This window comes from Hirundo rustica, chromosome 1, assembly GCF_015227805.2.
Source record: "Hirundo rustica isolate bHirRus1 chromosome 1, bHirRus1.pri.v3, whole genome shotgun sequence".
Lineage (NCBI taxonomy): Eukaryota > Metazoa > Chordata > Aves > Passeriformes > Hirundinidae > Hirundo > Hirundo rustica.
The window spans coordinates 131475590-131484970 of NC_053450.1; the positions used below are offsets into that span (position 1 = coordinate 131475590).

Genomic DNA, 9381 nt, shown 5'->3' on the forward strand with positions numbered 1-9381 from the left:
CTCATTTTCTCAATCCTGAAAATATTTCAGCCATTAAAATGTGTACTTTCATTCCATATAGGGGGTAAAACTGACCCCTCTGACTTTTCCTCCCTCCTCCTGAGATAACCCTAGTGGTACATGGCCCTCAACGTGATACTTAAAGCCATTTACCCAAACATGAAAAATGCATGCTCTACTGTCTGCTTCTTAACCCAGTTATGACAACTGCCAGAGAGACATCAAAGAACAAGCTATGCTGCCATCACACAGGCTTTGCTGGAAGACTTACCCAGATACCATTCCTTTCTTATAACAAAATATGCTTTGCTTTGCCGCTGATATCTGTAAGAATGTAACTAGGTTAAAAATACTACACATTGATTGCATCTCTGAAGTCAAGACAGCTAAAGATTTAGAAAGCAGGGAAGAGCCCTGGCAGTAAGAAATATACATGAATTTCTCAAAAAGTAGAATAAACAACACTACCATTCCTCTGTACTTCCCAGGGCTTATCTGGCAGTACTAATAAAGCAAGATGAATGCTCGGAGCCCGCCTTAGCCAAATATCCCTGTTGATTGACAGAAGAGAAGAAAGGTATGTCCAGATAACAAGGCAAGATGATAAACACAGACGTCTAACAGCATAATTTAAAGGACATATGCAAAGAACTTGAATATGAGAAAGGACTAAGAATCAAGAAATCTATGTAGTCCATTTATCTTTACTGTGCTTAAAGCATTCTGCCCAAATATGAGAAACATATTTTGAGGGTTGTTTGTTTGTGGTTTGTTTGATGGTGGGGGGGAAGGGTTGTCTTGAGAAGACTGAAAACCACATTCCTAGGGTGACTGTTGGCTAATGAGTGAGGAGGACTGCAGGAATGGAGATTGCATTCTTAATCATTGAAGCTATTTTCTATTAATTTCTTTTCTGCAAAGATTCATCAGACCAGAAGAAGCAGATGCAAGAGAGCGAACATTTATCCCTAACAGAGGCCCCTGGGTTCTAGTCTTTGTTTCAGGGTTAGTTTATATTATACACAGTGACTGTTTAGTTTAAAATACAATGCTGTATTTAGTATCTGGAGCCAAAGACTCCTCTTTCTTCCTGAGTGTTTGAAGCAAGGTGCTGAGGAGTCCTTTCTCTTTCTCCCACATGCTCTGCTGCCCTCAAAGAAACTTTAATATTTTAGACTTATGTGAAGCAGCTTCAGTGGGAGAGACTGGAAAGGAACTTGCTGCAGAAGACATATAGGTTGCTGGCCAGAGCACAGATGAAGGTAAATATCTCTTTAAGCAAATGTAAAAATTACCTGCGGCTCCTTTAGCTGAGTCCCATTAAAACCAGGAGCAGATGCTCTCAGCTGCAGCTCACCATGGAGCTTACAGTCTGGGAGATGGGCTTGAGGAATGTGAACTAGATGGAGCAGCCTCAGAGAGACAGAGCTGACACCTTGGCTGTTGAGTCTGGGGGCTCAAGGGTAAGAACGCATCAGAAAAGGACAAAAATAGAAAAAAAAAAGTGAGTTTTTAGAGACTGCCTATTCTCCGGGAGCTAGGTGAGACCCAAGCTGATTTTTGAGGACAGCAATTTTAGTTCCCATTTCCACACCATTTTGTCAGTTTAGATGCAGCTGAGCTTCCCAGGCACCATAAGAACTTCCAGTTTGGGGAATTCAAGTATGCATCCCAGGTTTAAGATTGGACACTTTCAGCACAGCCTCCTATAAAGACAAGGCTACACATGAGCTCTTCTCTCCCAGGGACACACATATCCCTCAAATGCCCTGGCTTCCACTGAGAGGAAGCTTTGCAAATGGGCTGACTGAGAGCAAAAGCAAACAAGTCTCCATCCTAAATGGGGGGGGCAGTCACATCCCTGGAGCACACTGCAGGACACCTCCAGAAGCAAGCCTTAGTGCATGACCCAATGCACCAGGACCTTGCCTTCAGAATTTGAGACCAAGACATTAATTAGAGACCACCAGTTCTCTTCAAATGGGGAACACAGTATAGATAGTTTTGGAAAATACATCAACATTTAAACAAGTGGCTGTCAAAATACTGTACCACTGAAGGTCCACAAGGCAATCAGAAATGGTCTATGTCTGGTTTTCAGCCACTTCAAACTACTAAACTGGTTCCAACAGATAGTCTTGAGGATTAAAAACAGAACATAGGTTAAAAACTCTGCAGATCATTGCAGCATCAGAAGAGAGAACCAGAGAGAATACAGGAGTATCTGGGTAATAGTTAATCTTTAGCAAAAGCGGACATTATACAACATGAGAAAACACAGCAGTCTTATTGACATATATATACACACAAAAATACATATACAAATATACATATACATATACATACACACACACACACACACACAAAAACACAGTACCTCAAGAAAAATAACACCAAAAAAAGGGAGACAGCCAAATTAAATCATACTTACTCCTAATTCATCACTTGGTTTAGTGAGATCAGAAATTTTCTGGGGAAAAATTTAAACTTAATTAAACTTTACTGAATGAACACTGGGAAGGCATGAACTCCATTTAAAGGCTTCAAAATCAATATTGGTATTAACTAATATTACTGCTGCATTTTATTATAATTTTGTTCCAAAAGACTCATATGTTTGTCAGTGTGGAAGTCTAGAGATTTTTATTTTCCTGTCCCTGGAGTCACTGATAAGTAAACAATAAAACCCAGTAAGTGTTATGCATATAAAGGCTGCTGTAAAAGGTGTGGACAGCACCAGTACTAAGGCTAAAACACAGGGTTTTTCCATCTTAGCCCCTAACAAAGAATATAATTTACTGTCATCTTTTGAGTTTTATGCTTTAAATACATGGGAAAAATCCTAAGGCTCTTTAATTTATAATTATCATACAAAGTACTGAATTTGCACAAGGTGTTTTTAAAAAAATTTCAGAGGTCCTTAAAGGCTGAGAAACTAGGCTTCCCTGCATTTTATTGCTATTCAGCTTTCTGTGAAAAAGAAAATATTGTGGGAAATAAAGGGACAGTTTTCCCACGGGCTATTTCAGTACAAAGAGAGAATGGCATCACTGTTTTTTTTTCATTTTGTCTCCAGTACAATACCCCCCTATCCCATCAGCACAATTTTTGTTGTATTATTATTACTACTGTGGAGATAGTGAAAGGCAAGAATACAACATTCACAGGCTTTGCCAAGTGCAGCAGATTACGTACATGAATAGCTAACTGCACACTAGGGGGTATGATTTAGGTCAAATTTCTTGTTTCATTCCAAAAGGTTATAGATTTTTAAGCCATTCATTGTTTAATGCCCCACACATTTTACAGTCATAAGCACATATAACTTGAACTATCTTTTCTCTGGTTTTTGCAGAAGTAATTTGTGTTCCTAGGCAAAGAAAATTGGCAGAAGTTGATAGCCTGTAACAAAGCTCTAAGCGCAGTGTAAGTGTGTGGTATAAGTGTGTAACAAAGCTCTACGCACAGTTTGAGCTAAAAAAGACAAAGAATTAATTCATTTAGGGGCCAGCTAAGATCTGAAATAAATAAGAACTGTGATACAAAACACCTTCTGGTTCAGCAATTGCTCAAAATGTAACTAGAAACAAACTGATTAAAGAAACAACATCATATGACTTCGAATAGTGAGATTAACAAAAATGACAAATCTTTTATATTATTTAAAGAGAAGATAAACGTATTGTGAAATAAGTCACATGAGTTTAGATAGTCCCCCAACTTTGTGCTGTGAGAATCTGAGAAGAAACTCTTTTAAAAGCTCAGTGTTAATGGAACAGTGTTTAAAGCGGGGCAGACAGGTTCAAATATTAGAAAACATCAGAAACATTCTGGGTTGGTTTGTTGGCTTCTTTTTTCCCTGTAACCCCGCTTTATTAAATATTTTAATTTCTGGCAATATATAATAGCAATCATTTGAAATGTCTTTGCCCCAATTACCAAGTGACCTGGTAACCACTCTGATCCTAATAGTGGTGGCCTAATGTGCAAAACATGAAACAAGGCCATGCCTTGAATAGTAAGGATTTAATACAGCTCTCTGTGCCCTTTAAAAGCTAAGATCTGTTTTAATGGATACAAAACGGAAGGGGTGAATAGTTTAAGGCAGGAGAAATCCATATTTTCCCTGCATGTGGTCCAAGACCTACAGTGATTAACTATCAATATTAACACAGCATAGTTTCAGTGCTAACATAGCATAGCTTTTTCTGTCAAGTTCAGCCTGAAACTATTAGAATCAAGGAAGGCTTGGTATAAAGTGTTATAAATAGATAAGAAATATATCCTCTCTTTTACTTGTTTTTATTTAATCATGCTAGGCACTTTTGTGTCTTTGTCTTACTCCCCATTGTTTGAACACAAAACACACTGCATCTTTCTTCTGGGCTGAAGTGAGAAATTAATAACTGAGGAGCGGGATTTGGAATTATTTGTACCACATCACAGATGGAAGAGAAGAGAAAAGAAAAAGGAACTAATATAATTTCTCTCCTAGGGAGAGGAAAAAAAGGGGGGAGGGGAAGGGAAGGCCAGCAAGGAGGGAATGTGATGTTAAGATGAGTACTGAGGAAAAGAGAAAAGGGTAAGCCTCAAGGAATGACAGCAAGAGGGAAGTGAAATGTGAAGAAAACATATCACTGTAAACAAAAAGTCCTTAAAAGATTCCTTCTGTAATTGTTTTTTGCTGAGTGGCAACCAATGAGTCTTCTCCTTCATCAAATTATTGATGAATTATTCTAGGGCCAAGCAAGGACAGTCAGCAAGCACATGGGGACCACACAAGGGAGAACTGCACCTCTCCCAGAAGTGCTCCCAAGAGGTCTGTTCCTCAGGTTGACAGAACTTGTCTCTCCAGACCAGCTGATTCCCATGCAGGGCAGTGGTGTTAAATATAAAACATGTACTTTTAACCTAAGATTAAGAGCCATGAATCACAGGAGACATCTAAGCAGCTATTATTCATCAGGTAACACAGATATCTGCCCACAGATCAATGCAGCAGTTAGACAGGGACTCATACAAACTCCGTTAAGTCAGTGCAAAACTCTCATTTCTTTCAATAACATTTGGGGAAGTATCATGGCTTTCAAACAGTGAGGACAGCTGCCATCATTCTATAGGCTTGGTTCACCACCAGAGAAATCAGAGAGAAACTCTCATTACTGTCAGAAGTGATAGGGCTGAGACCTCGGTCCTTAAGCTTGAGCATGGAGTTACAGTGTGCTGCCCACAAAAGGCTTCAAAAACCATCACTCCTGCTCCATGCCTTCTCCATGCTGCACTGCACTCCCAGATACTCATCAGCATGTACCTCAAAGGGTACTCAGAATGTGCCTCAAAAGGTACAGCAAGAAGTGCTGGAGAAGCACAGCAAAAAAAGAAGGGGTAGAGTTTTAAGCTCAGGAGGAGTTGGTACATCACCTGTCACAGATTATCAGAGGTGTCTTGTATCTCTTAGATCTAGTGGCTCACACATTAATCTGCTTCACAGCTTCCTGCAGCTCCTGCCATCTGCTTGGAAGTAGCCATTTTCCCAGAAAAGTTGGCAAGATGATGCCACATAAAATGAACAGTATTGGGGGAGCAAGCTCATGCCTACTATCTTATTTTGAGGCTTGCAGATGGCCAAGTGAACAACAGCTCCCAATGTCATCTCTAACTAAAAAGAGCTAGCACACTTTAAGATGAATTATTACCAAGTAGCAAAGGGACATATTGCATCAATCTGAGATTTAGACTGTCAGGGTCTTTTTGTTAAGCAGTATCACTCCTCCATTACCGTTTCTGCCTGCTTACAAACAGCTGAGGGGAAGATCATTTGAACCCTCATCTGAAAAGCAAGCACTCATATGGACATGTAAATGTGTACTCACCTGCAGGACTTGTGTTGCTCTGACAAGCAGAAATAAAGCTGCACTGGCAAAAGCACAGTTTGACTAACACAAGTTGCATCTGTACTGAGGGCATTCTGCCATCATATTCCATCAGTATTTTGGCTGGAAAATGTCCCTTTTAGACGCAGTTCACATCTAGAGTCATTATGGTTTGTTTCATTTAAAGTTTCTAAAATAAAAATCTGTAAGAATCAGATGAGTATTGCACTGAGAGGTCATTATGTCTGACCACGGCTGCAGAAAGCCTGAGACTGTATTTCTGCAGATATGAATTACCCTGTGCACCTCAGTGAGGATTTCAGTGTTACTTCCCACCAACTTCTCTGAAAATTAAAGCCCATGGAAAGGACAAGGAGAATAATTCTGTTAACATCCCACCACCACCTCCAAGCAGCAACTCATTTTGGCACTAGGTGTTGGTGACTCTCAAAGATTCCTAATTACTGCTTCTGCTGCTGGTCAAACCAAGCCAAAGGAGTTCAACAGGGCACTCAAGGAATAGCCCTGGTTAATAAGCCTGAGTAGTCCTAGAGAATGACCACAAATATGTTTAAAATCTCTGTGAGAAGTAAAGTCTGAGGAGCTGAAAGATACCACAGGATTAACTGATTCACTACCAGGAGTAAATGAAGCTTCCAAAAACAGTACTCTCCTTCTATAAATTTATGTTTTTTCTATTTCAATCCCTTATCTTTTCTCCTCCCAGCCCATTTCACATCATTGTCCAATATCCTGCAATGGTGGTACCTCTAACACAGCTTGTTAGACAGAGCAACCAGCTCTATCTTGTATTCCCCCTCTCTCTTCTTGCAGGCTGGAAAACAGAAGGCAGCAAGGAATGCTTTTTGAGACCTGTCTTACAAAAGAAAAGAAGACCTTATTTTTTTCAAAATAAGGCAGGGAAGTTCCTGTTGCATCGTTTAGAGTACCTACACTGAAGACGGCTGCTAAAGCAAGCTAAAGCCTTTATCTGTGGGAGGCATAACAGGAACCAGTTATGAAGTTGGAAAAATAGGCACTGAAAGGCATCACAAAGGAGGGCAGCTCACTGCCCTTCCTTCTATAGAAAGAGCTAGAAGGTCAGCTTCTTAATTTAAGATCTGCAGGGTACAAAAGAATATTTCCCTGACTATTTTTTGAGCAGCCAGAGTTCCAAACTTCCAGTAATTACTGCAGGTGTGGTTTATTGCTAGTCCCCAGATTCTTCTCCTAAACTGTGGAAAAGGCAGCACTACAGTTAGTGCATTTCTATTATATACTAATTTGAAGCAGAGGTACTTAGAGCCGAAAGAAATCTAGCCAATCCTACTCTAAACCATCTTCTGGATCCCAATATACCCAGCCCTCAGTAGTCTCACTAATCAAGGAAGATGCTGGCAAGTCCCAATCTTCAAAATAGTCTGTTCACAGAGAAGGTGCAGGAGGGACAAGACATTTTTGTATTTTTTGGACTATAAATGGATTTTCTTTTGGGAAAAAAAGTAAAGCAAAGGATGGGTGTCACAGTGAATACTCCCATGGGAAGAAGACCTGGACGCAGTCCCAAGGTTTGTGTTGAAGGAACCCACTCTTGCAGAAAAATGGTGCAGAGAAATTATAAAAGTAATTTTATCTGCCTTCACTAAATATGGAGAATGTTACTAGAGATGCCATCTCAAATGAAAATTAAAAAAAAAAAAAAAAAAAAAAAAAAAAAAAAGAAAAAGAAAAAGCTTAAAAGAATCAGAATAGCAAACATGTAACTCTTCCCCCTTAACTTAGCAAGAACAAATCGGGCACTTCAACAAAGCACAGTAGTAACAGAAATTAAATTCCCCGATTGCTCTGATAACACCATCTATCAGGAGACAGGCAGTCCTGAGACCTGCAGTTTCCATTCTGAAACAGGTTTTGCAGTCCCATGCTTCATGATATTTAGTGCAAATTCCAGTGGAATTTAAAGTCCTCATGCAGAAGCGAAGCAGTGGCAGAACCCTGAACGTCAGGATAAATTCCCAGGTGCAAGTGCCAAAGTCACATGCCAACTTCATGTCAAGTCCTTCCATCTCATGCTCTCTATATTAGCAGGCTAGATTGCTTGATCTGCCAAGAATCCTTATGTTATGTTCATTTATAGCTCAAACCTGTACTTTCTCTCAATGGCAATACTTCCAGTCCATAAAATGGGGGCTTTATCTAGGAAATCTGGGGTCTTACGTTCGCTGCTGACCATGGGGGATTCCCGGGATGATGTAACTGTAATAACATCCTTCTGGACATCTCTTTCACAGGACTCCCAATGAAAAAAGGCCTCTGGCTGACTCCCTCCTTCTCTCACCCTTTTAGGGAATTGCCTTAAGAAGGGGGAAAGATCTATTTAGTGTCCTCTGTCGTCCTGGACTTGAGTAAACCCACTACCGCTCACGCTGTGCGAAGAATCATCGATGAAAACTTTTTTACTTTTGCTTTAAGCTGTTCGGCGCTCAGGCACCAGCCGGGAGCCTGCGGCCGCCGCTCGCAGCCGGGGCCCAGAGGCGCCCCAGGGACCGGAGCAGGTGCCGAGGCCGGCGAGGCTCGTTCACCGCAGCGCTCCCGCGGCCCCTCTGCCAGAGCCCGCCCGCGGCGGGGCCCGGCCGGCTCCCGCGGGCAGCCGGGGATGCCCGCTCTCCCTGCCGGGATGCCCGCTCTCCCTGCCGGGATGCCCGCTCTCCCTGCCGGGATGCCCGCTCTCCCTGCCGGGATGCCCGCTCTCCCTACCGGGATGCCCGCTCTCCCTGCCGGGCCGCCTGCCCGGGCCGCGCCGGGCTCCGGGGCCGCTGCGCATCCCGCGGAGCGACTCCCGCCCCGCTCCTCCTCCGCCAGTGCCGGGCCCCAAGGGCAGCCCCCGCTCCCCCCTCCGGTACGGCCCCGCCGCGCCCCGGCCCCGCCGCCCCGCGGGTGCCTCACCTCCGCCACCGCTCGGGAGATGCGGAGCGGCTCCCGGAACCTCGCAGCCCGCACCGAGCCCTCGCCGCCGGGGGAGCGCAGGGATGCCCCGCTGACTGAAGGGCTGCTGCCGGTGGCTGTGCACTGCCGAGCCGAGCCGCCCGCCGCTGCGGCAGGACCGCCGCCGCCGGCTGAATATGCTGTCTCACGGTGGACAGGCTCCTCCCGAGAGCTGCTGCTGCCGCTTTCCTCCTCCCGCCTCCTCCTCCTCCTCCTCCTCCTCCTCCTCCGCCCGCTCGCCTCCGGCAGCGACACCCCCGGCAGAGACACCCCCGGCAGAGACACCCCCGGCAGAGACACCCCCGGCAGAGATACCCCCGGCAGGGACACCCCCGGCAGAGACACCCCCGGCAGACATATCCCCGGCAGGGACACCCCCGGCAGGGACACCCCCGGCAGAGATACCCCCGGCAGGGACACCCCCGGCAGGGATACCCCCGGCAGAGATACCCCCGGCAGGAGCACCCCCGGCAGAGATACCCCCGGCAGACATATCCCCGGCAGGGACACCCCGGCAGGGACA

The 9381-nt window shown here is 44.1% G+C and overlaps 1 protein-coding gene across 8 annotated transcripts in view; it reads right to left on the bottom strand.

Annotated features, from left to right (window-relative positions):
* Positions 1-8999, bottom strand: part of DYNC1I1 (dynein cytoplasmic 1 intermediate chain 1) — a 188242-nt gene extending 179243 nt beyond the window's left edge. For 6 of the 8 annotated variants that reach the window (XM_040072622.1, XM_040072601.1, XM_040072612.1 and 3 more), the window contains exon 1: positions 8820-8999. The gene's annotated coding sequence lies outside the window, so the exon portion shown is untranslated. Of the gene's footprint in view, positions 1-2431; positions 2456-8819 lie in introns of those variants that run through there. The other 2 variants (XM_040072565.2, XM_040072575.1) reach the window with 2 other exon arrangements.
* Positions 9000-9381: the final 382 nt, after the last annotated feature.